The 24,549-nt window shown below is 39.6% G+C and overlaps 1 protein-coding gene across 3 annotated transcripts in view; it reads right to left on the bottom strand.

Moving 5' to 3' along the window:
* Nucleotides 1-24,549, bottom strand: part of LOC122531794 (multidrug resistance protein homolog 49) — a 107,235-nt gene that overhangs the window by 68,427 nt on the left and 14,259 nt on the right. For all 3 annotated transcript variants that reach the window (XM_043660009.1, XM_043660002.1, XM_043660028.1), the window contains exons 2-5: nt 24,337-24,437; nt 21,680-22,092; nt 21,338-21,596; nt 19,405-19,721 (exon numbers count right to left, since the gene is read on the bottom strand). The gene's annotated coding sequence lies outside the window, so the exon portion shown is untranslated. The remainder of the gene's footprint in view (nt 1-19,404; nt 19,722-21,337; nt 21,597-21,679; nt 22,093-24,336; nt 24,438-24,549) is intronic.

Below are 24,549 nucleotides of genomic sequence, written 5' to 3'. Positions count from 1 at the left end.
TTCTTCTGTTATAGAAATTTAATAAAATTCTAAACCACGGTAGGAATTTAATAAATTTTCAACTTCTGACTTTATTCTATTCCTCTGTTATACGAATTTAATAAAATTTTGAACTTCGTTAGGAATTTAATACATTTTGAACTTTTGACTTGCTCCTGAAACTGAGCAGGAAATTATAGAAATTTAATAAAATTTCTATTATTAAATTTTATTACAGAAATTTAATAGAATTATAGAAATAATTATAATTATATTTTAGAAATTTATAGAAATTTAATAAAACCACGGTAGGAATTTAATAAATTTTGAACTTCTGACTTTATTCTATTCCTCTGTTATACGAATTTAATAAAATTTTGAACCTCGTTAGGAATTTAATAAAATTTTGAACTTCGTTAAGAATTTAATAAATTTTGAACTGACTTGATTCTATTCCTCTATTACACGAATTTAATAAAACTTTGAACCTCGTTAGGAATTTAATAAATATTGAATTTCTGACTTGTTTCTGAAACTGATTCTACTCCTTTATTACAAAAATTTAATATTAAATAGAGGAATCCCTCCTTCCTCTCCTTGAATCCAAAATCTATAAAAAAAAAGAGTAGAGGATGACAAACATGACTCTTTAACGGCTCTCAATCTCAGATTAAACATAAAATGCCTGAAGCAAAAACGCAACGCGTCTTGTTTCGCAAATATGACGTTATATGTTGTATCTGTTGTTTGTTTTGCGTCATCGTACTTTATTACTATCATTTTCTTATGTATCTTTTCTTTCCTTAATAGGGTTTTTTCCTGTTAAGGAAAAAACTAAACAAAATAAATCTTCTGGCACGAGGATATTTATGGAGTAAATAAATTATTCACATCGTCGGGGCATGATTCTGAATAATTTTTCGCTGAACGTGCGAAGAATCAATGATTCGGATTGTGAGTAAATACTTGACTTTTCAACAATTCCACTCACTGGCTGTGAAATAAAGTTATTAAATTTCTGCGTCGGAAAATATGTTATGGAGAAGTACTCGGAATCACACGACAGCATATTTCAAGGAAAACCTATAATAGGCGGGGTTTACCTATTATTATATTTGTGAATAATTATCGTGGAATAAAAATTCGAATAATTATCGTGGAATAAAAATTCGAACGCGTTGATTGCACGCAATTGATTGCTCAATTGATTGCTCAATTTCTCACAGTGGTGTAGAAAATCGTCGATAATAATAACGACAATGACTAATATCGATTTTTTTCCCAAGAAATGGGAAAACTGTATAAATTAATTGATACCTAGTTAGGCATTAGACATCTGGCCGAGTGAAACGAAATAGAGAAATTGACAAAGATTCAATTGACAGTTGAAGACAATTTTCATAATTTTGGCTCTCGTTGATTCACAAATTGTCGACTCACGTGTATCCATCGAATAGAAGATCCCGCAGCTGGTTGTGCCAATGAACTCCGCGATTAACTAGTTCTTGCTAAATGTCTTAAACTTTTCCAACGAACCTCTCCGATTAATAATTCCCTACTAAGCTGAAGTTCCACTGAAGTCGAGAAGCGTCCTTAAACTTTTAATTGACAAAGAGAGTCGCGTCTAATTCTTTTTTTTTCTCTTCTTCTTCTTTCTCGGAATAACGACATCAATCGACTGAACCCAATAATAATAACGAATCGCGACATCGTGTCCAGTTCGATTCTTACCAGTTGATACGGTTAGGCAGTAACGAGCTATTGTGTCGCGATTAATTGTACACCACAGGGCGATACAGTAGGCCAGGTAGCTTGGAGGAGATCGGCGACAATAGCACGGAGGTAACGTATTACCTGGCCGATGGCGTGGATAACCATCGACTAATAAAGCTGCGTAAACCAGCCGACTAGAATAATCGACTCCGGCCGCGAGTTGTCCGATCGCAATTAGCCATCGACAAGTAAACAACACCGGTGAAAGTAGATCGAGGAATCTATCAGTGACTCTAGCGGGAGCCTCGAGCCTCTTTATCTCGATGACCGAGCGTTAAACCAACGCGAGCAAATAACGACATAACTGGTGACGATATAACTGGCTTCCTTCTGAATCGTCGTCGAGATTTCGTTTCGATATTAGATGTAAAACAGCAACGAATCTGGGCTCGTTTCAACGAGTAGTAGAGCTACCAAAATGGTCAAAATGGCCAATTTAGAATTTTTCGTGTAAATTTTATGTACTTTAAAATATTTTACGAATGATAGAACTATCAATATGGTCAAAATGACCAGTTTAGAATTTTTCGTGGAAATTTTATATATTTTAAAATAATATTTTCAGAGACTTTAAAATATTTAGTGGACATTTAAAATATTTCAGAGTGACTTTTAATAATACATATAAAAGGAAGCTCGTGTTCCTTATCGTATTTTTTCCTGTTCCTTTAATTTTCGTTTCTCTGCTACGAATTTCTTGAATTCATTTTTCACAAAAATGTTTTTATATTATATAGTAAATGGGAAATATATTATAAAGTATATATTACTATATTATAGTATACTATAATATACTATATATTTTTTATATTTTATATATTATAGTACATGTTACAATACTATAATAAATATATATTATACTATATATTATATATACTATAATAAACTATATATTTTTATATTTTATATATATATACTATAATAGCTATATATTATACTATATATACTATAATAAACTACATATTATATATATATATATACTATATTTTTCCAATTTTCCAAGAAACGTTTGATTTATAGGAAAAGCAATTTCCCATTTGCTACACGATATGCAAAAGATAAACCTAAAAATTATGAAAGTACAAAAATATAAGAGTTTAAATATCAACTTTTTTCCAAATATTGGAAATTTAACGTAAGTTTGGCAAATTTAGCCTGACTTGAAGTTTCAAATTATCCCTGATACTGCGACAGAAACGAAAACATTCGATTGCCATCGATAACAGGGCAAACCGGACTGTGAGTCCGGTTATTGGCCAAAGTGTCCGAAACAGACGTGAAATACGATAGATCTTCCTCCATTTAGTATATTGAAACGTTACATTAGGAGCATATGAAATGTTGACTTCAATGTGTTGACTTCAATGTGTGGATTTTGACAGGCCGATCGTCAATTGTTATCGACAACTTTCACGAAAAAGGAATTAAAATGGAGAGACGAGGAAGAAACTTTTTGAGAAAAATGTCACCAAGAGCATAAATTTAACATTTATGAGGATGAAACCTATTTTCTCTTCCTGCCTACGCGATTGTTGAATGCACGAATAATTTTAGAAGACTGCGTAACGTTGCAACTCCGCTCCAACGGCTTTGCAATTATAGAACCGATAATTCTCTCGATAAATCTAGAATGGTGGAGTTAGTCAATGGAAAAATATACTGACTCACGCAAGAATCATTCTGACATTTCACACGCGCCAATATATGTATAATACATACTTCCAAGTAATTCAGTTACACGTAATATTATTATTAGCATATTTATTCAACACGATCCACATTCGATTATTTTTAAAACGATTCGCAAGATCCCATCCGAGTGCGAAACCTCGTTTTTCGAAGAATCGATCGTACTTCGATCGTGTCGTCTCGAACATTTTACTCGACAATCAAATCACATAGTCAAGTGGGTCGTATTATCGACAGAACTCGAATGTTCTGCCATAGTGCCGCGACAATTTGAACTTTCGAGATACGTAAACTCGATCGAGACTCGCGAATCGTTTACATATCCAGCGTCAATCCACGCTCGGAGTGTCGGGGGTCCACTCCAGAATTTATCCCAACAGATTCGTTGGCCTTTCGATATAGCACGATTCATGCACGACTGTGGATTCGATTTGGATTTCTAAACAATTTATAAGATCAAACATTTCCTCGAAACATTATCGAAAGTCTGCAACTAAAATATCTGAATAAATATTGGAATGCCTTGCTATATTTCAATATAGTGTGATCCATAATTATTCATTAATTGAATTTGTGACTGGATTTATAAGACCAAATTTTATTCAAAATATTTTAAAAGATTTTCGACCAAATTTTATTCGAAACATTATTAAAAGTGTAACAGTTCGACAGTAATTGAAACATCGACAGAACTCGAACACCTTGCTATATTTCGATATAGCACAATATTCAATCATTAATTAAATTTCAGATTGAATTTTCAAACGATTTATAAAACCAGGCCAAACTTTCCACGAAACATTATCAAAAGTCTGCAACTAAAATATCCGAATGAATATTCGAATGCCTTGCTATATTTCAGTATAGTGTAGTCCATAATTATTCATTACAGACCATTAATTGAATTTGTGACTGGATCATTAAAAGATTTATAAGACCAAATTTTATTCGAAACATTTTAAAAGATTTTCGACCAAATTTTATTCGAAACATTATTGAAAGTGTAACAGTTCGACAGTAATTGAAACATCGACAGAACTCGAATACCTTGCTATATTTCGATATAGCACAATATTCAATCATTAATTAAATTTCAGATTGAATTTTCAAACGATTTATAAAACCAGGCCAGACTTTCCACGAAACATTATCAAAAGTCTGCAACTAAAATATCCGAATGAATATTCGAATGCCTTGCTATATTTCAATATAGTGTCCATAATTATTCATTATAGACCATTAATTGAATTTGTGATTTTTAAAAGATTTATAAGACTCGACCAAATTTTATTCGAAACATTATTGACACTTCGATAGTAATTGAAACATCGACAGAATTCAAATATCTTGCTATATTTCGATATAGCACAATATTCGATCATTAATTAAATTTCAGTTTGAATTTCCAATTTATAGAACTCGGCCGAACTTTCTTCGAAACATTATTGAAACCATGATACATCGACTGCGACTAAAATATCGACGAAATTCGAATGCCTTGCGATATTTCGAATACAGTACAACCTATATACTCGATCGTTAATTGAATTTCTGAACGATTATCTATAACTCAATCAAACTTTCTTCGAAACATTGTTGAAGCTCTACCAACTGAAAGATCGATCGAGAACGCAAACGTCTGCTTTCTATAGTATCAGAACAATTCGTATTATGATAAGCCGGAGGTTTGAAGCTGAAAAATCCAGCAGGATCAATGTACAGTGGAATGTCCACGTGTTTATCCCAATAAATTCGTCGGTCTTTGTGCCCGAATTGCTGGCGCTTTACCATCCTCCCCCGTAGGTACCTCCTTCGATTCGCATTCGGGGTCGCTCGATATTCCACGCGGCATTCAGAACCGTGACCCGGTTCGAGGCCACCCTCCCTCCCTCTCCCGCGTTACTTGGAAATCGCAGAATCTCTCCGTTGGCCGGTGTCGCGACAAATCATGGCCCGGACTACGAAATCGCTTCGAAACCGGCCAGTTTGACTATTACTACAGTAATACACACAATCGTGTTCCGGCGAGACAGAGCGACAGAGAGAGAGAAAGAGAGAGAGAGAGAGAGAGAGAGAGAGAGAGAGAGAGAGAGAGAGAGAGAGATCGGCATGGAGACAACTAGGAAGCAGAGAGGGAATCCCGGGGGAGGCAGGAGAAACGAGAAAGGCCAGTAACCTCTCGAATCTGCAAGACCAAAAGCCGTAGTAGCCCAGCTTCCTCCCTTCACGCCGCAATACGATGACGACGACGACGACGACGCCCGTAATAGTTCAGTGGAATTTAATCGAGACGGCAATTGTTTCCTATTAACAGTTATGAAAGCACTCCGACGACCTCTGAACCCCCTTTCTGAACTGGTTGCCGACGCCGAAGCCCGAGTCATACATACCCTCGCCGAGCCAGTCATTTTAATTGGAATCCATTCGGGCGTAGACAGTGGCCGAGCCATTGGACCTCGGAGTCCGGCTCGAAAATTACTGGCAAATCCGCGTGCACGAAATACGATAATCGATAATCGTTGGGACGAGAGAAAATCACTGCGTAACTGCGGTACGTGGAAACGATTCACACGAGCGAGATAAATTATGTATTTCCAGGTCGGACGAGACGAAGACGGAGGATGAAAGGAGCAGCTGAGAGCGACGACTTGGCGAACGATGAGTCACTGGTGTGTCTTTATCGAGATTTAATTGGTACTGATACGACTGACAGGCTGGCTATAAATAGGCGCAATAGCGGGACGAAAGAGACGGTGTAATAATAGAGGCTAGGCGGATGGTTTTAAATAACTCTGCATACTTGTTGTTGAAAAGTGGAGTGAAAGCGATTGATGGTTGTAGAATGATTAGTAGAACAATAACGAGGATTAAATAGATTAGCGTGTGAGGAATAGTAAAAAGAAAAAAAGGGAGAACTTGATGGCATAGTTGACAGAAGTCTTATCTGCAAGTCGGAGGGGGAAGATTTAAGATTATCTGAATGTTGAAATAACGACGGAGAAAGAAAAAGTGACTCTTTAAGAAATCACTGATTTTAAAAATCTTTTCAACAGACTGTAGAGAATTGTAGCAGAACTTCCACAAATAAGATCACCGAACAGGGCAAGTCTGTTGAAAGTGATTTCCCTTTTGGTCCACTCGCCTCGCAACGAAAGTCCCTAAGAGACCATGTCTAAGAGAAAGGCACGCAGCCGCTTAGTAAAATCACACATCGATAAAATGATAGGCACATCTTATTACGAAACAGAGTCGAGTCCCCGCGAACATAGAATTTTCATGACAACGTACTTTAACTCTCGAGAATTCTCAATAATCGAACTCTCGTGGCGGAAAGGGGCGGGAGGCGAACTTTCAAGAAGGGTTCCTTTCAAGATAAAAGAAAGAAAGAAAGCAGAGAAAGAAGAATGGTGTAATGCACGATTTGTAGAAAAGAGTTTAAAAATAAGCCGTGCAAGAGAAGGCAAAGCGGAGATGAGGCCGTGAAAGGAGTAAAGGAAAAAGGCAGAGCGAGGAACGACCGCGGTATCAGAACGCCGAGGGGAAGAAAAAAAACTTCTGAAGCCACGAGGGAATTATATTACAACGGCGTTGGAGGAGGATGTAAAGCCGTTTAATAACAGGAAGATGCAACGTCTCGAGCAGATCCCGCTTCTTCTTTTCTCTCCTTAATCTACGTTTCACCTCCGCGACCACGTCTTCCTCCTTCTCCGCTCTCATACTCCTTCGTCGGTGTACCTTTTCTCGTGTCAGTGTCAGTGTACGAAACAGGCCTCTCTGGCGCGGAGCGGTTCATCTAACGAGAATCGATCGAGAAACTTTCGCATAGAAACGAAGGGAGAAAAAAATAGTCCACGTCGCGGAAGCTGAGATTCACGGAAATTACGATTTCGGTGTCTTTCTGATGATGTTAACGCTACCAAATTGACCAAAAAAAGACCAGTTTGTAATTTTTGTTGTATACGATGGATATACGTGTGTTATGGTTGATTTTGTGCGCATCCTACGAATCGTGGTATTAAGCTATTGCTGTGTCGTCATCGTTGACCAAATAATTGTTATTCGAAGAAAGAAAGGGAATTGATAGACATTGCTATAAAGTGTATTAATGGTTTAGGAGCATTTAATGAAACTAAATGTTTAAGGAAATTTAAACATTTAAATCGTCCTTTCAGAGAAATGGCCCTTCGTTATACGATTTTGCTCGAACGTATCTACATTGACTTACTCACAACCACCACTCACTCTTGTTACGAGAAATATTTTAAAAACTATTTTCTCGCATATTTTCGGTCAAGAATATTTAAAAAATCATCTTCAAATATAAAAAAAAAAAAATTCATAGAGCCGAATCTTAAACAAAGGATCGTACTTAACACTAGAATTGTTAACCAAATTTGGTCATCAATCAAAACGATCACAATTCCCAATATTTGTCAGATATCAAAACAGTGGTATTTTCAGAGATCCAGATCACGAAATGATATTACAAATGAAAGCTTGCGTTGCATTGCAGAGTATCTTTCATTTCTCCTACTTCGACGTGTGTCTGATGGAGACATCTCGTGCTCTAATCGTCGATAGTTCTGCCGTTAAAGAGAAACGCGAATGATAAGATTGCCGCCACCTCGGATAACCTCTCGCGTTTTTTTTTTTTTTTTTTCTTTTTCTTTTTTCACTCTCGATCGTGGAAGACTCGTTTCACGCTCAACTGACAATGAGATCTCCCTCGTCTTCGCGACGTGCTGGAATATCGCGGCGGCCACGCGCGAACGACAGATAATTCGTAATCGACGCGGCCTCTGTGATTTATTCGACGTCAACAGAATCGATTTGTCGCGAAAACAACATTAATTAGATACCATCGAGATCATCCGTTCGCCTCCCGTCTGTCCAAGTTCACCCGAACGCAATTTCGAGTTCGACAAATTTAAGCAATTTATGAGTGGTTTGAACGAAAACAATTTGACGCTCGTGCACGACACTGCAGAAAGGGCGGTGCTCGAATCTGAAATCAGAGTAAAATTTAACGAGTGATCGATTCGTGACGTGAATGTTGTGTCGTGACGAAATCCATCGATCCATCGAAACGCGAACTCTGAAGAATGACACTTGCCTCGAACGCGAAACAAACGGCGAAAGCCAAACCTCTTCATACTCTTGATCATATAGAGTTAATTTACGCTCCATAAAAAAAAAAACCTACTTCCACTCGTGAAACCAAAATAATTTATAAAAATAAATGTGCAATCTTTGTTGAATTTGTTAACCCAGAAAATGAATCCCAATTGCGACGCGAGTAAAACAATAAAATAAAATTAAATTAAATTTCTTTGTTATAAGTGAAATTAAAAATTCGTCCGTAAAAATTGCATCCAACGATTGGTCCGCGCGACTCGAACTTACGCCATTGATCACATCGGCATAAATGTCTGTAATACCGACGAAAATGCGTCCGCGATAGGATCGATAATTCGCAGCAGCGGGTAAAAGAAGTTTTGAAAAATTGTTGTTGCCACGAGTCGCGGTTGTCGTTTTCAAGTTGAAAAATAGAGTAGGCAGTGGTGGTGCGATGCTTTTACATTCGGAATTCGTGATTAATTCTTTTCGTGACATCTTTCCGCGATAAATATGCGGGATGGAGTCATTTGTTTCTCGAAAAGTCGCACGACAGTCGGTGCAGTTAGACAGTTAGCGATTTTACGGCCTCGTTCGCGAGCCGAATATTATTTTTGTCCTTTCGTTCTGCGTTTCTATAGATAAGAAATGGAAAAAGTTTAACAACAGTTAGCAGCTTTATTTGTCATAGACTTTTCGTAGATTCCACGTAATCATCTTTGCCAGCCACAAACATATTCGATTTTGTTACATCAGACGTTACATGCCGTTTTTCTTATTGCAATGCAAATGAAAGGCGAATTTTTCATAAGAAACGAAAGCTTTGTTGTCAACTTCACGATTTCACGATTCAGAAAAAGTTATCTTTTTCGATAAAAAATAGTTCCAAGACTTGACATCCTCGCCAGCAGTGAAATTTAACCAAACTAACTCTGACACAGTTTGAAGGCTTCTTCGCCATATTTAAAATCGTCGCGAAACAAAACAATCGTTAACGAGATCGTGCATTTTCTTTTTCTAAAACAGACTTCAACAGTCAGCTGTCAAATTACACGACGAATTTGCAATTTAAAATTTAGAAGAGTAATTTGCAATTTTAAATTTAGTTACGTTTTTTTTTTTTTAAACATACATGTACGTCCATCTAGTAGAAAAAAGTGCAATCACTTTCTGGCCAGCCATATTTCCACGTTAAAAATACAATAACACGCAAAGATGAATTAATAAAAAACGAACCAACACGTAGGTAACAGACGCACATTTTATCGCCGAAGGGGTGAAAACAAGCTTCAAACTTGATCAATAGAGAGAACGTATGAAACAAAAAAATTACTCGTTTGAGAAATTTTCAATTTCGCCCGCACGCGTTAATTAATTAATCCTTATCCTGCGGAGAGTAACAATCGTAACTCATCTCCAACGACCAAGAAAGAAGAAAGGGAAGAAAAAGCGGCGGCGAGTTTCGAGTTTCATCCCGCCACCTTTGAAATGCAAAGCGCGTTAAAGTTAAACTTGCCCAGTTTATTGCACCTCGCTTTTTTCTCCCACCCCGCGGGCAAAGCTCGTTACGCTCGTTCCCAATGTTTCGGGATTTGAATCTCCGGGTCAGACTTTCTACTTACGCGGTCTGATGGCAAGAGAGAGAGAGAGAGAGAGAGAGAGAGAGAGAGAGAGAGAGCACGGACGGGTATTAAAAGTTCGCACGCGTCCGCAAAGCGGATTACGCGCGGCAACCGCTGCGGCGACAGGCGGAATCGAGAACGACAGAGCCAGAGAACGGCTCATCTCGCGTCGCGTTTCTCTCGTTCAGGCGATCGCAATTTTTGAAAAATTGCGCGTACAGATTTTCCCAATTATGGTCAAGGATTTAAACACCCTTGTGTGTTGACAATACCGATCTGTCAAGTACTCTTTGTGTGCCGCAGACTCTTACTGCCGAGCTGACGAAATTATTCATTTCAAACGGAGAGTAGAGCGAACAGCGAAGAACTTTCAGTATATTAACACTAGAACTACCGACGATTAAGATATAAAAATGACATCGCAGAAATTAAAGTGCGCGGCACGGAAAGAAATTTATAATACAATAAAGGACACGAAGCTTTATTCGTTTATAGTTTACAAAAGTCATTAGAATCTCTAGAAATGCGACATCACGATTCTGCAAAGCTACTCTGAAAAAGTTATAAACATTTTGACCATTTTGGTAGTTCTAGGGTTAAATTCGTTCGCACTACCAATGGTGGAACTAATGAAATAATGTTATACGGCAGATAATTCTTTCCAAATGAATAAATTAACGTTGAACATCTCGTCTTTTTTATCAAAGTCTATTTCCACGTTTATTCGTTTATAGTTTACAAAAGTCATTAGAATCTCTAGAAATGCGACATCACGATTCTGCAAAGCTACTCTGAAAAAGTTATAAACATTTTGACCATTTTGGTAGTTCTAGGGTTAAATTCGTTCGCACTACCAATGGTGGAACTAATGAAATAATGTTATACGGCAGATAATTCTTTGCAAATGAATAAATTTACTTTGGACATCTCGTTTTTTTTATCAAAATCTATTTCTATGTTCTATAAAGAATGTGCTTTCCGTGTTGAAACGATCAACGTTCGAATGTTAATATAACACAGTAGATATTAAATCGTTCATCAATCGCGAGACCAGTGTTTTCTGTGATAATAAACGATTCTTTCAATATTTCAAATATTGCATGTCACATCTTCAATTTCATATTTAAATATTTACAATTACGAGCATTACAAATGTTTATCCATTCCAAATGTTTCTTTATTCAGCGCGGATGGATTGCGCGTATTGCCCGCTAGATTTCCCCGACATCAAAAACCGAACGAATTCGGTATACACCTCGAAGAACAGAGAACATCAAAAAGTGGAGAACTTTCTTCGAATAATACAATGATATTTAATTTCAGTATATTGAATACTACTATTAGTAATTGAATAATTCTAGTTGGTTAATTTAGTTAGTTTAGTAATTGAATAATATAGGTTAGAAATGCGTTAGACATTCTTCCACTTTGACTGAGTAAGTCTATTTGTATGAAAAACGAATTTAGCGCCAGGCTACCGCTCTATATTTAAGAATATTTATTATAAAATTCAATCTACGAAAGTTAAATAAACGACAAACACAACAAACGTTTATAAACGGACGAAGCATCACGGTAATTAATCACTTCTAAGCTAACGATTACTGGCGCGACGCATTACGAGTAATTCGCAATACAGTGCAATACTTCCTATCAACGTTAACGCGTAAAAATAATTGTCGGCGTCGTAACCGGGGCCATTAAAATTGCAAAGCAGACCCTGAATTAATAACCGGCGAGTGAAACGTGCAACCCCCAAAAAGAGAGATTCCCCCCCCGGTCCCTGTTTCACATTCGATTTTATTTTCGCTAGACCGCGAACCCTTTCAACCCCTTTCCCCCTCACCCTCCCCGGGGGTTTTTTCCCCCGTCGTCGCTTTGTGTTTTCCTTTCCGCTCGAGGGATGCACGGGCAACGTTCATAAATCGCGGCGCGAGCATTAACGCGATTCACGCGGTTGCGAAAGTGAGAAGAACGAAACACACAGAGAGAGAGAGAGAGAGAGAGAGAGTATGTACCCTTGGGAACTAGAAGCGAGAACACAGAAAAGGTGCGACACTGGAAATCCAGTTGAAAGGAGGTTGGAGACGATTTTTTTTACGCACGCTCTTTCCCAGGGGTGGGAGAGAGACTACTCTCTTGTTCCGCACGCTCGTTCAATTCTACGCCTCGAAGTACGCCTCTTCGTTGAAGAACACGACGGTTGAAAAGAATCTTTCTTCACGCGAGTGAAAAGGAATCGTTTGAATCATCGACGACGACGATGATCAGACCGTTTTCCCCGAGATGTTTTTCAAGCGTGCGTCAATGCCGAAGAACGACTGCCTACTCGGTGCTCGAGCGTCTCGATTGTTTCGAACGATCCTATTCAGACGCTCGGAGCTTTGAATCGCGCACAGTGCCCGCTCATTTACGATCGACGAGCTTGCAAAACTAGGGTCAAAGCAAGAAGATAAACTATCCTGGTTTACACCGGCTCTTGATCGGTCTCGAGTGCAAAGACAAAACAGTTGAAAATGTTGGGGGAGAAATTCGGATGACTTGCCTGAACGCCTCTATCGTCTGTCATCAAACTGACTCGTGAGACACATTTAGACTTAAACTCTTGCGCTGAAATGACGTGTCACGCACGTCCGAGAACTTTTTCTCCCAAAATTGCAATATTTTCTTAGCTTTAAGTATATATATGGGCAAAACGAATAATAAATTTATTACCTCTCAATAATTTCTATCCACTAATATCATACCGACGAGTTCAAAAAGCGACCAATTATTGAATGCAGTTCGGTCATTCGTTATGGTCCGCAATCGGTTGCCAGCGCGAGTGGTTAAATATAACGTCCTAGAAAAAAGTCAAATTTGGCTGATCTTTATATTCTTAACCTCTTGCGCTAGAATAATGTGCCACGCACATCGAGAATTTTTTGTCCTAAAATTGCAATATTTTCTCAGTTTTAAGTACATTTAAGTATAACCACAGACAAAACAAATAATAAATTTATTACTTCTCGATAATTTCTATCCAGCGATGTCACATCGACGAGTTCGAAAAGAAAGCGACGAATTATTACATACGGTCACTCGTTACGGTCCGCAATCAGTTGCCAGCGCAAGTGGTTAACTTTTTGCGCTGGAATGACGTGCCACGCAATAGAACTTTTTTTCCAAAATTGCAATATTTTCTCAGTTTTAAGTACATTTAAGTATAACCACAGGCAAAGTAAATAATAAATTCATCACTTTTCGATAATTTCTATCCACTGATATCATACCGACGAGTTCAAAAAGAGAGCGACCAATTATTGTACGCGGTTCGGTCACTCGTTATGGTCCGCAATCAGTTGCCAGCGCAAGTGGTTAAACCCCTGTCAGACATTACACACCATATAGTGATATGAGATAATGCGAGTTCGTATAAATATCCGTTTTCCAATGAAAGTCAGTGAGGAATTTGGAACTAAACCCTATTATTGTCTCGTTCAATCACATCGTTAAGATTCAAGGTTAACCTCGAATATTTTATTTTATTTTGTGCCTGTTGCCCCGCACGCCGGATTTGTTCGCGAAACTTTGGTTCGCGTCTCCGTTCCAAAAATACGCCGGTCGTTAAACATGAAATCTTGGCGACGTCTTTTGCAATAAATGAGGGCGGGGGGAAGGGAAATAGGGAGGGTGGCCATTGCTGCGCGCGGAGGAGGAGCGGCTTGAATCGGTTTTCCGGGCGTGATCTTACGCGAGTTATTGAAACGATGTCAACGCACGACGCGTCGCCGTGCTCGACAGAAATAGAAGTCCGCGCTTTCTGGCCGGCGTCGCGAAGCCATTCTTGAACGATCGACCGACGAAACTCGACCTCGAGGGACCTCGAACTCTCAACGAGCGGCGACCGGCGTTCGATCGGCCACGCGCGGAGTGGACCTCGTGAACCGATCCGGAGCGCATTCCGCCGCCAAATGAAATCATGACACTCGAACACGAGCGGCGCTGCTCGTGAAGATCGATCGATAGCGTGTAAGCGATCCGCGCGATGGGTCGAGTTCCATTGACATCGTTTAAACCGAGGAACCAGCGCGCGTTCCAGGGGTCGTCCACGACGATCGCGAACGATCGCGCGTTACACAACTAGCGATCTAGACGCGGAGGAGAATCTTCCGCGCTCGTAATTGAGTAAATTAAAGCCTGGCTTTCTTAACCGTTTCAGTGCCACGGGCTATTTAAGCCTTCGACAAATTTTTTTGACAAAGAATAAAGCTACGGACAAAATGATATAACGTTGGGAAAAATAATCATTCAAATGGCTTTTAACACAAAATTTCGTTGATTGCGAGTTTGCTTGAACAAGTATAATATGTAAGAGTCAACGATACATAGTTTCAATCTCTGGAAAAATCCTCTTCCATTCTTTAAACTTTTTTAAGGAACGATAGAAAGTCTAGTTCATGTGAATTGTTCCGAATTATGTGAATTATCGAGTCAGTTGACTAGGGACTGTCTTCAGAAATTTCGTCTTCTGAAATTCACTTTTGCTCTCTTTTACGTCTCGTTGTCATAGCTTTTTTTTCATTGTAATTATCAACAATTATGAAAACGAAAAAACCGAGATGTTAGCTAGATTCAGTATAAGTACAATGTTCTCTGTACAGGAGAACAGTCTAGTGTAAAGGGTCAAGTGTCAATCTTGGCGAGCCCTATCGATATTAGATTTTCAATTGGAGACTGATAAACAGTTGATAAAGTTGGTTAACTTCGAAAAGATCTCGATGCTTCTTACTGAATTTCTCGGCGTTTGAACATGGTGTTTGCGTTGCCTTCGCGTTAAATAAACCTCGGCAGCGCCCGAAATAAAACGCGCGTAGCATTTTCAGCGAGGATTTCGTAAACCGTGTCGTGTTAATCAGAAATAGACCGAACGGAGATCGCGCCTCGGTTTCTGCCACCGGCTCTGAAAAAATTTACCGCGCTTCTGCAACTTTTCCATTCGTAAACTATGTCAGCTACGAATTCCCGGTACGTTAATGAAATAAATTAATCAGAAGTGATTCAGACAGTCGTATACAGATGGCAATGACGTATGTTTCAACACGCAAGTAAGTTTGTTAACGCACAAAGAGCAAGAAATAGTCCAAAAACTCTTTGTTTATAAAACGAATTATTAATTAATATCACTGACGAGAAATGTGAAAGTCTCTCTCTCTCTCTCTCTCTCTCTCTCTCTCGCTGTCTCTTTCTTTTTACTATTTCTTCTTCAACGCCGATTCTTCGTCGATTCGACGATGCTCCCATTTTTGCAACCTCTCCTATTTGAGCACCGCGGTTGCAGTTTATCTTCTTCGAGGATTTATTGACGGATTACAACGGTGAAAAATAGTGGCAATGAAAACAGGCGAATCGATGGCGAACGATATTTTATCGCTTGCTTAACCCGCGACGATGAAAATCATCGTTATCGCGAAACGGACGCTCGATCTCCAGTTCACTTCGCCGCGGGGACGCAGCTCCTTGATCCCATCCATTATTTCAACCACTTTCGCGGAAGTTGCCGAGCAGGAGGCAGTAATATCATAACTCCCCGGTCTGTAACGATAACAAAAACTTTCGACTCTAACGAACCGACGTGACGTCCGTACTCTATACGATCGTTTCGCCACGATCCATCATGAATCGTGTTATTCTCGTTGATATTTTTGGACCGATACGAAGAGGCAGAGCGACGACTCGAAGAGAAACGTATCGCTACCGGAGAATCACGCAGACCCAATAAATATAAATTTCAATTTAACGACGTTGATCTATAAATTTAGGATCGAAATTGACGAAAGGTTCTTTTTGGAATTCTCGAAAATATCTGCTTTTGTGGAATTTTTTTGTAGAAATAAGCGGAACATCTTTGAACAATCTTTCTGATTGAACAGATATTTTCAAATCTGTAATAAAGTTTCATGGAAACAAGTTATTTTAGATTAGCCTAAACAGTTAAAAATCCATTTTTATATTCGAGTACGATTTATTTTTATACTTGCTACAAATATCGAGAACTTACTTAACATTGATGAACGAATCATCTGTCGCCACCGACAGAGAAATTTTCACTTTTATATTCCGAAAGTTTTATTCAGTCCGAAACTTTTATTTTTCTATCTCCATTCTGTTCCCGTAGAAACTTGTAAGAATATTCCCCGATAAAGTTCCACGATCCATGTTTCAAATAGAACCTATTTAAAAATTTTCCCAACTTTCTCGATTTTCCTGCCATAAACTGCCATTCACTGCCAATATTTAAAACGTAACTATAAAGAAAAAAAGAACGCTATGGATCGTCGACAATGGACAGATCGTTCTTTTTGACACAATACGCAACACAGAGGATCTATCGATCTCGACAGAGATTTCTCATCGAAATCAATCACTATCGAATGCTCTGATTTCACGTTAACCACCGTTTCGAGTTTGACACGAGTCGTTAAACGAAACAATGCGAAGAGGCTCGCTACGAAAGATCGAAAAATCCATCCATTGCAATTACCCGGTTTCAAATCGCAAAGTACGAATCTATCAACGTGAAGCGAATCGCAACAACAAACGACTAATCGTACTTCGAATTCAATCACTCGCTACGCAAGCTGCGCGCGCGCGCGGAGTCCGATCTGGAGCGTGACACGATACAGAGGAACGTACGATACCGGACGGAAACAAGCATCGTTCCGAACGAAAACGAATTCCGCGACAAATTGGGAGATTTTCGCTCGGGAGCGATATATCTCCCACGTACGTTCAGCTTCGTGTAACACCCGCGTGACGTAGCGATGATTAAACTGCAGTCGTCGACCACTTTTTTTCGCGTCGAGCGCTTTTCTTTTTTTTTTTTTTTTTTTTTTTTTTTTTTTNTTTTTTTTTTTCCTGATCTCGCGTAATCGGCCGCGGTATCTGGTATCTACGATTTAATGCCGGTTTTCGCGGGCCGTGTCACCGCTAATTATTCTTCGTGTTTGGAGTTTGAGAGTTAATCGCGCGTCACCGCCACTGGAAAATGCGAGCCACAGCGGCGGTTAGAGATATGGAAAACCGCTGGCACACGCGAGTTTTCCACGTGGTCGGCCGTTGAACGTCCGCTCGGTCGCGGCTTTTCGTTTGCGTTTCGGTTCCAGTTAATTCCGTATTATTATCGCCGCGTTCTCTTCTTCTCCGCCGCCGAAACAGCCGAAACGACAATGACAAAATGAAGGAGTAAGCGTCGTTCACTTTTCGCAACGTCTATATCGGCCTGAATGCGACGAAAATTTACGCAACGCCCGCCGTGAATATTGCTTTTCAAACAATATATACAGCGTGCTATATACAGGGTGGGTCGGAATTCTACGTCAAAAAATAAGAAAAAAATTTGGTACAACATTTTTTCATCTGGGTCTCGGTTTTCGAGAAAATCGACTTTAAAGTTTGTTCATGTTTGAGTTTCTACGCAATGGATTGCCTTCGTTGTTAGAGGATGTACTCTTAGCTACTATAAGGAGTATGATTTTCCAACATGACGATGCACCGCCACGTGACACGGGAGAGGTTAAAAATTTTTTAAATCAAACGTATTCGTGTTGGATCGGCCGCGATGGTAAGGTACGTTGGCCACCAAGGTCGCCGGACCTCAAGCCTCTAGATTTTCTTTTACGGGGCCCATATCAAAGAACAAGTTTATAAAGACAATATTTCAAATATTACACATTTGGAGTAAAAGATTAGGAGGGAATTCGAGAAATTAGAAAACGATATCAGCTTACATTCTGTTCAGATATTATTAATTCGTCGAGCAAACTCACGTATGCAGCAACGAGGAGGACATTTTCAACGACACTTGTAACAGTGTACTGTATTGTTGTGTTGCAATAGAAAGTAGTAATAAGGAATAAAAAAGAATTAATTATCAGTAGGAACACTTTGTACTGCTTTAACCACACAAGAAATAACGTTTGTAAAAACTATCTCGAACGGAGACAACGGCGGTGAAAGAATAGACAACTAAATCGTTCACAAAGACGAACAAACTTTAAAGTCGATTTTCTCGAGAACCGAGTCGCAGATAAAAAAATGTTGTGCTAAATTTTTTTCTTATTCTTTTGAGGTAGAATCACCCTCCGCTCGGTTGTATTACGAATCCGGCCCACCCTGTATAATATTTTCGCGCTAACTGGATGTATTTTTTCACGCCGGAGAAAATACACGGTCGCTCGAGATCCAAGGGGATGTGAACCCAGTTGAACGTTATCTCTCGGTCACGATGGGACAACTCGGTGTCAATAGACGTTGCGTGGCGCTTCGTTTCACAGCGCGTAAATCGTTTAAGCCTGAGAGGAAAATTCTGGAGTGTCTCGAGGCCTCACCCTTGACATTGACGACACGTAACGAGCAATCGAGTTATGAAACTCGCTCTTCTGCGACGCTTTTCATTTATTACAGATCGTCAATGAGTGTTTTAATTGTTCGACGATGTCTAATAGTAGAGTCTGCAACTTGGCAAGGAAGTAGATAAGACGCTAATACGTCACGGTGGAAAATTTTACGACGAAACTCCGTGATCGCTGAAATTAACCAGTGATTCAGCCGGAAACTGACGGCGCGGGCGCAGAATCTCGTGTCGTCCGGCTGAACTCCGAACCATTTGGAAACGATCGCCAGCACCGAATTAAAATTACTGTTGTTGCAAACTGAGAAGTCTTTTTTAAGAAGAAATCGCTCGACAAGGAGCTTAACGACGATTTCCCTCGTTATCTCGTCCTTTGGAAACTCTTTTGCGACTTTGTGCTTTATACTTTGCGCGCGCGCGTGTGCGTGTGCGTGTGTGTCGAACGAACGACGAATAAATCCAAGCGACGCACAGGTCGATTCATTAATTATAATTAAGCGCGATGGACCGAGTCGAGATGCGCCGGCATCGATGCAGCGAAACAATTGTGTAGCTGCCAGCGCACCGCTGATATAAATTGAGCGCTTCAATGAAAGCCTCGTGACTCCTCGCCGCGCGAGTTGTTATCTCGGTTTTTCCATCTTTTATTTCGTGGCTTGCCACGATTTCACGCATCGCGTCTTGGAAACACACAGCTCACGCTCGCTTTCGAGAGCTTCCAAAAAAAAAAAAGAAGTCAGTCCGCGAGTAGCAGTAGAACGAAGAAGTGTCATTTCTAGACGGGAACTAGAATTTTCCGCTTTGAATGGCAAACGTACGTTGACGTGTACTCACCATTTTGTAGGAAACCTGCCGATATCGGCGCTGGAGAGTCGTGGAGAAAAGTCTCTTTCGTTTGTTTCTGTCTCCTCGAATATATCCTTGATCCTCTCTTTTGTAATTTCTTTTTTTTTTTTTTTTTACAGACAACTGATATACGACTCGTTGGACACTTTCTCTTTCTCTTTCTCTTTATCGCTTTATCATCTCATTCGCAATAATGGAAGAAAAATACTGCATAAAAAAATATCACTGGTTTACTTTGGCTTGTCCTCCATCTCTCTCTTGGAAAATACTAGAATCGCTGGGAACCTAAGAAGAAAAAAAAAAACCTGCAACCGGGAAATCGGTTACGTTAGTTGAGATCAATCTGAGGGCAATTTGAAAACAAATATAGGGAGAGACGGCGTCTCGTTGCCGCGCGAGATCTTCGGATAGACTTGAACAGAGCTGTTTCAACGGACTTCGGGAATGACGTTGGTAAGTTGGAACAAGAGCTGTCGCTAAATGATGATAAAGTGCCGTTGAACGAGCTCGCCGCGTTAACCGATATTTAGCGGAAGGTCTCTTACCATTTGCTTCGAACGCATTATTGCAAATGAAACACACCATTTCGTATTTCACATTAAGGACAGTCAGGACAGTTTGAAATTTTCAAAAAATCGATTTTTTGTTTTTGTTTTAAACGGTAGTTTAAAGTCTTAGAAATAAGATACAAAAAGGTCCTGGCCTTTAGAACGACTTGTTTTGTGGTATAATGATAAATCCACGGATACGGAATAATTGAATTTGTATTACTGTTTACAACTTCAAGCAGTATTATAAAGTGTAAATCGTGCGATTCAAATATTACTTTTGAATCGGTGAATCGAATATTAGGGGACTTGGATTCAATTTAGTTGTGAATTGTAAGAACTGTGAGCCGCGATATATAAATAAAAAAAGTAAGTAAAGGATACGTATGAAAAATACGACATTCTGAAACTCTAAACGCGTTTTTCTCGAAACTAGGTTTTTAAAAACGGTGTGCAAGATATCTCGGTATCTAACCAACCGATTACTGTGAAACTTGGTACGTATCTTTAATGTAACATTTACTAGAGATTGACGATCGAACATTTTTTAATTTTTAACAATTTCGAAAAATATAAACAAAAAACGTGGAAATTTTTGGCATAAATTCAATACATCGAAAACAAATAGCTGCCATTTTCATAATTCTCACAGAGATGAAAATGTTGGATCGTCGATCCCTAGAGAATATTGTTTACTTTTGAACTTTTTTTGCCTTTTTGTTGCAACTAATCCTGTTTGGCTGGAATCATGCACACCGATAGGCAATGTAAAAAAAAGCTAAAAAGTTAAACAAGAGCCCTCTTCTTTCCTTTTTTTACTATTGCTTCTCATAGCTCATAATGTGTTAAAATAAACTACAAAAGCTCAAAGTGTCAATCAAATATGTACTTTTATTTTACTAGCCCTCCAAAGTACTCGTAATTTTTAGGCCCGTCAAACTGTCCTGTCGCCTTAACGATATCTCGCGCGTGGAGCTTTTCTCATCGCGTCTCTCACTCCTGCTGGATATTCCGAGAATCCAATTAAATTCCAATACGCGAAGCGAGAAACGTGAATGTTTGACGATCTATTTCATTCTGACCTTTATGCGGATGATCACTTTCAGGGTAATCGTACTGTACGTTTTCGCGTTTTAACGTTTTAGGAGACGCGAAAATCTCCGTTTCTCTTCCGTCCGACAGCCATAAATTTTCCATCGCTGCGCCTAGTCGGCGAGGACGAACGCGAACCCGAGTATATACGTAATCGTCTCGTTCGAGAGAGGCGACTTTCACTGGGACAACTCGCGATTGACCAGGCGAGAGACCGAAAAAAATCTATCCCTGTTGCTCGCGCGGCCATTATTAGAAAGTGTTCCCTCGATTGGATGTACCTTGTCTAACGAAGCACGAACTCGCTCCGGCACAGCGGATACGTGAACGAGCACACGCTTGCATCGGCTCTCTATCGATCGCGATCTCCTCCTACATTTGGCGCGTACTACAGAGAACTCATGTTTCCCCTCTGGGTTTTCTGGTCCTTTCCTTCTCTGTTCTCTCCTCCAAAGCTGTGCTCTTTAACGCGTCTCTTTAAACTGCACTCTGCGAGCCTTTTCAAATTCGTTCCTCGTGCGAACGCTCGATAAATCGGACCTGAAACACGATAGAAAGAGAGAGAGAGATTGAATTACTCGACAGGCGAGTTCGATAACCGAGCTACCTGTGTTCTTACTTACCTGCGCGTGAAAATCAGGCATCTCGCGAGGGTTACGTAAAAAGGAAACCGGGTCGTTGTCGCAGCGGCTGATCATAACTAAACGTCTCTGTCGTCCTCTGATATCTATCGTTTATTTTACGTTTTCACCCCGGACGTCTAGGCGGCGATTTTGCAATTTCATCGGCTGTCGAAAGTCGCGACCGGTTGAGAGGGCCGTGTAAACTCTTCCTATCAGCGGCACGCAGAGAACGATCAGCCGTGTTCGCTCCTCGTTTCGACGCATACGCATACACACAGGATATATCCAACTCGTTTCTCCGCACGATTTCAACCTAAAAAAACCTATAAATATTCTCGTATGTTGATCATCTTGTTGTTCGTGTTGCCGATGAACCTCCTCTGCTTCACCATGTGTCCGCCTGCCAGTCTAACCTGTACGAAAACAATCCTTGCGTGAGAAATAGAACGTAGACGAGGTGTTGATTATTAGGTTACGTAGTTGCAAGTTCAACGATGAAATTAATGCGGTGAGTGAATATTAAACTGTTTGAATGATAATATCGAGTCGCCATGAAAGTCTGCGAAAACTAAAGTCTTATGAAAATATAAATAGTAAAATATATTAAAAGATATAAAAAATAAAAACAGCCTCAAACTAAATTGTAAGCCTATGGAACGTGAATTTGAATATTCAATTCTAATTCTTCAAATGGAACATTAATAAATACGAATTGTATATAATGCTTTTCTACGATTTAAACGATATAACACGTTGTAATAAGAAAATCGTGAGGCAAGAGTAGTTGAGTAACTTTGGAGATCTTTTTCATCATCTCACAGTGTGTGTTTTCTACGTTCTACAAATTGAAATATAATTATTCCACAAATATTTCAAGTCCAACAGTGATAAATGATCTTTTGTGTAATTTTAAATATCGTTAAATATTGTATTTTATATTTCATTTCCTCTCTATTCATTCAACGCGGGTGGAATATGCACATTGTCCGTGTTTTCTCTAAAACAACGCTGAATTTATTACACGACCTAATATACAAAGTCATATTTTTTTCCGTAATAACATTATATACGAAGAGAAATCTGCTTCATCAACTACGTGTATTACATTACTCGGAATATTTTGCATACTTTTGCATACTAGATGCATCCTATTTGCACCTTTAACTTTGCGGAAACACATCCACTGGCTGGTAATAATCGTCATCGTCAAATGAACGGACATATCCGCCGCTCGAGTGTCACGCGATCACGCATTCCAGAAATTTATTTTTTTCTATTTTCACGACGACGCGTTGCTTCGTCGTACGTGACCTAACCAACCGTCGTTCCAACATCGTTCTAATTAATTTACGTGCTGCTTATGCGGGCTACGTGGCATCTCTGAATCCGATCATTTAACAGAGCTAAATGAGCGCGCCGGCCGCGTTTTATTAGACTTAATTCGACCGGGTCGTTTTAATTCGATACGACGACTCGGCTGACGCGATACCACCGCGGTTGACTTTCGTGTTTACCAAGTTATGTATATACAGGATAGGCGGGAATTTGTAGTACAACCGAGCAGCGGGTGATTCTTCTACCTCAAAAAAATAAGAAAAAAATTTAGCACATTTTTTTATCTGGGACCCGGTTCTCGAGAAAATCGACTTTAAAGTTTGTTCGTCTTTGTGAACGATTTAGTTGTCTATTCTTTCACCGCCGTTGTCTCCGTTCGAGATAGTTTTTACAAACGTTATTTCTTGTGTGGTTAAAGCAGTACAAAGTGTTCCTATTGATAATTAATTCTTTTTTATTCCTTATTACTACTTTCTATTGCAATACAACGATACAGTACACTGTTACAAGTGTTGTTGAAAATGTCCTCCTCGTTGCTGCATACGTGAGTTTGCTCGACGAATTAATAATATCTGAACAGAATGTAAGCTGATATCGTTTTCTAATTTCTCGAATTCCCTCCTAATCTTTTACTCCAAATGTGTAATATTTGAAATATTGTCTTTATAAACTTGTTCTTTGATATGGGCCCCGTAAAAGAAAATCTAGAGGCTTGAGGTCCGGCGACCTTGGTGGCCAACGTACCTTACCATCGCGGCCGATCCAACACGAATACGTTTGATTTAAAAAATTTTTCACCTCTCCCGTGTCACGTGGCGGTGCACCGTCATGTTGGAAAATCATACTCCTTATAGTAGCTAAGAGTACATCCTCTAACAACGAAGGCAATTCATTGCGTAGAAACTCAAAGAGGAACAAACTTTAAAGTCGATTTTCTCGAAAACCGAAACCCAGATAAAAAAATGTTGTACAAAATTTTTTTCTTATTTTTTAACGTAGAATCACCGCCTGCTCGGTTGTACTTTCCGATCCACCCTGTATATATATATATATATAATATGTATGTATATATGTACGTATTCTCTTCTTATGCGCGGCGGAACAAAAATGGAGAAAAAATTGAAACAATCGGAAAAATCGGCGGTCCAACAAACGAGAGAAGGTTAGCGACGCCGCGTATTTCTAACAATGAACTCGGCGCGGATCGACGAACCGAATGCGATCAACGAGGATGAAAACCGGGACGTTTACGCGCGAATAACGAGCTTTCCCCCGGGATGGAATCGGGAATGTGAATATAGGCCGGATCGATTGATACTTACACTCATCGGGTACGGTCTGTGTTATCGCGCTGGCGGCTCGAAACTTCGTTAAACGGCCTCTAGCCGACGACCGTGGCGGCCATCAACAGCCACGATAATCTCTGTAAACAGAAAAATGCCAATGTCAATATAGTCGCAGTACTCAGAGAAAGAGTTTCGTCGGAGATTGAATCGGAGTTGACGGGGGAAAAACGGGGAAAAAGGGGGAGAAGG

Source organism: Frieseomelitta varia, unplaced genomic scaffold (genome assembly GCF_011392965.1).
Source record: "Frieseomelitta varia isolate USP_RPSP 00005682 unplaced genomic scaffold, Fvar_1.2 scaffold_139, whole genome shotgun sequence".
NCBI classification, from domain to species: domain Eukaryota; kingdom Metazoa; phylum Arthropoda; class Insecta; order Hymenoptera; family Apidae; genus Frieseomelitta; species Frieseomelitta varia.
The sequence above is the reverse complement of the archived record's forward strand: the minus strand, read 5'-3'. Positions and strand labels throughout refer to the sequence as shown.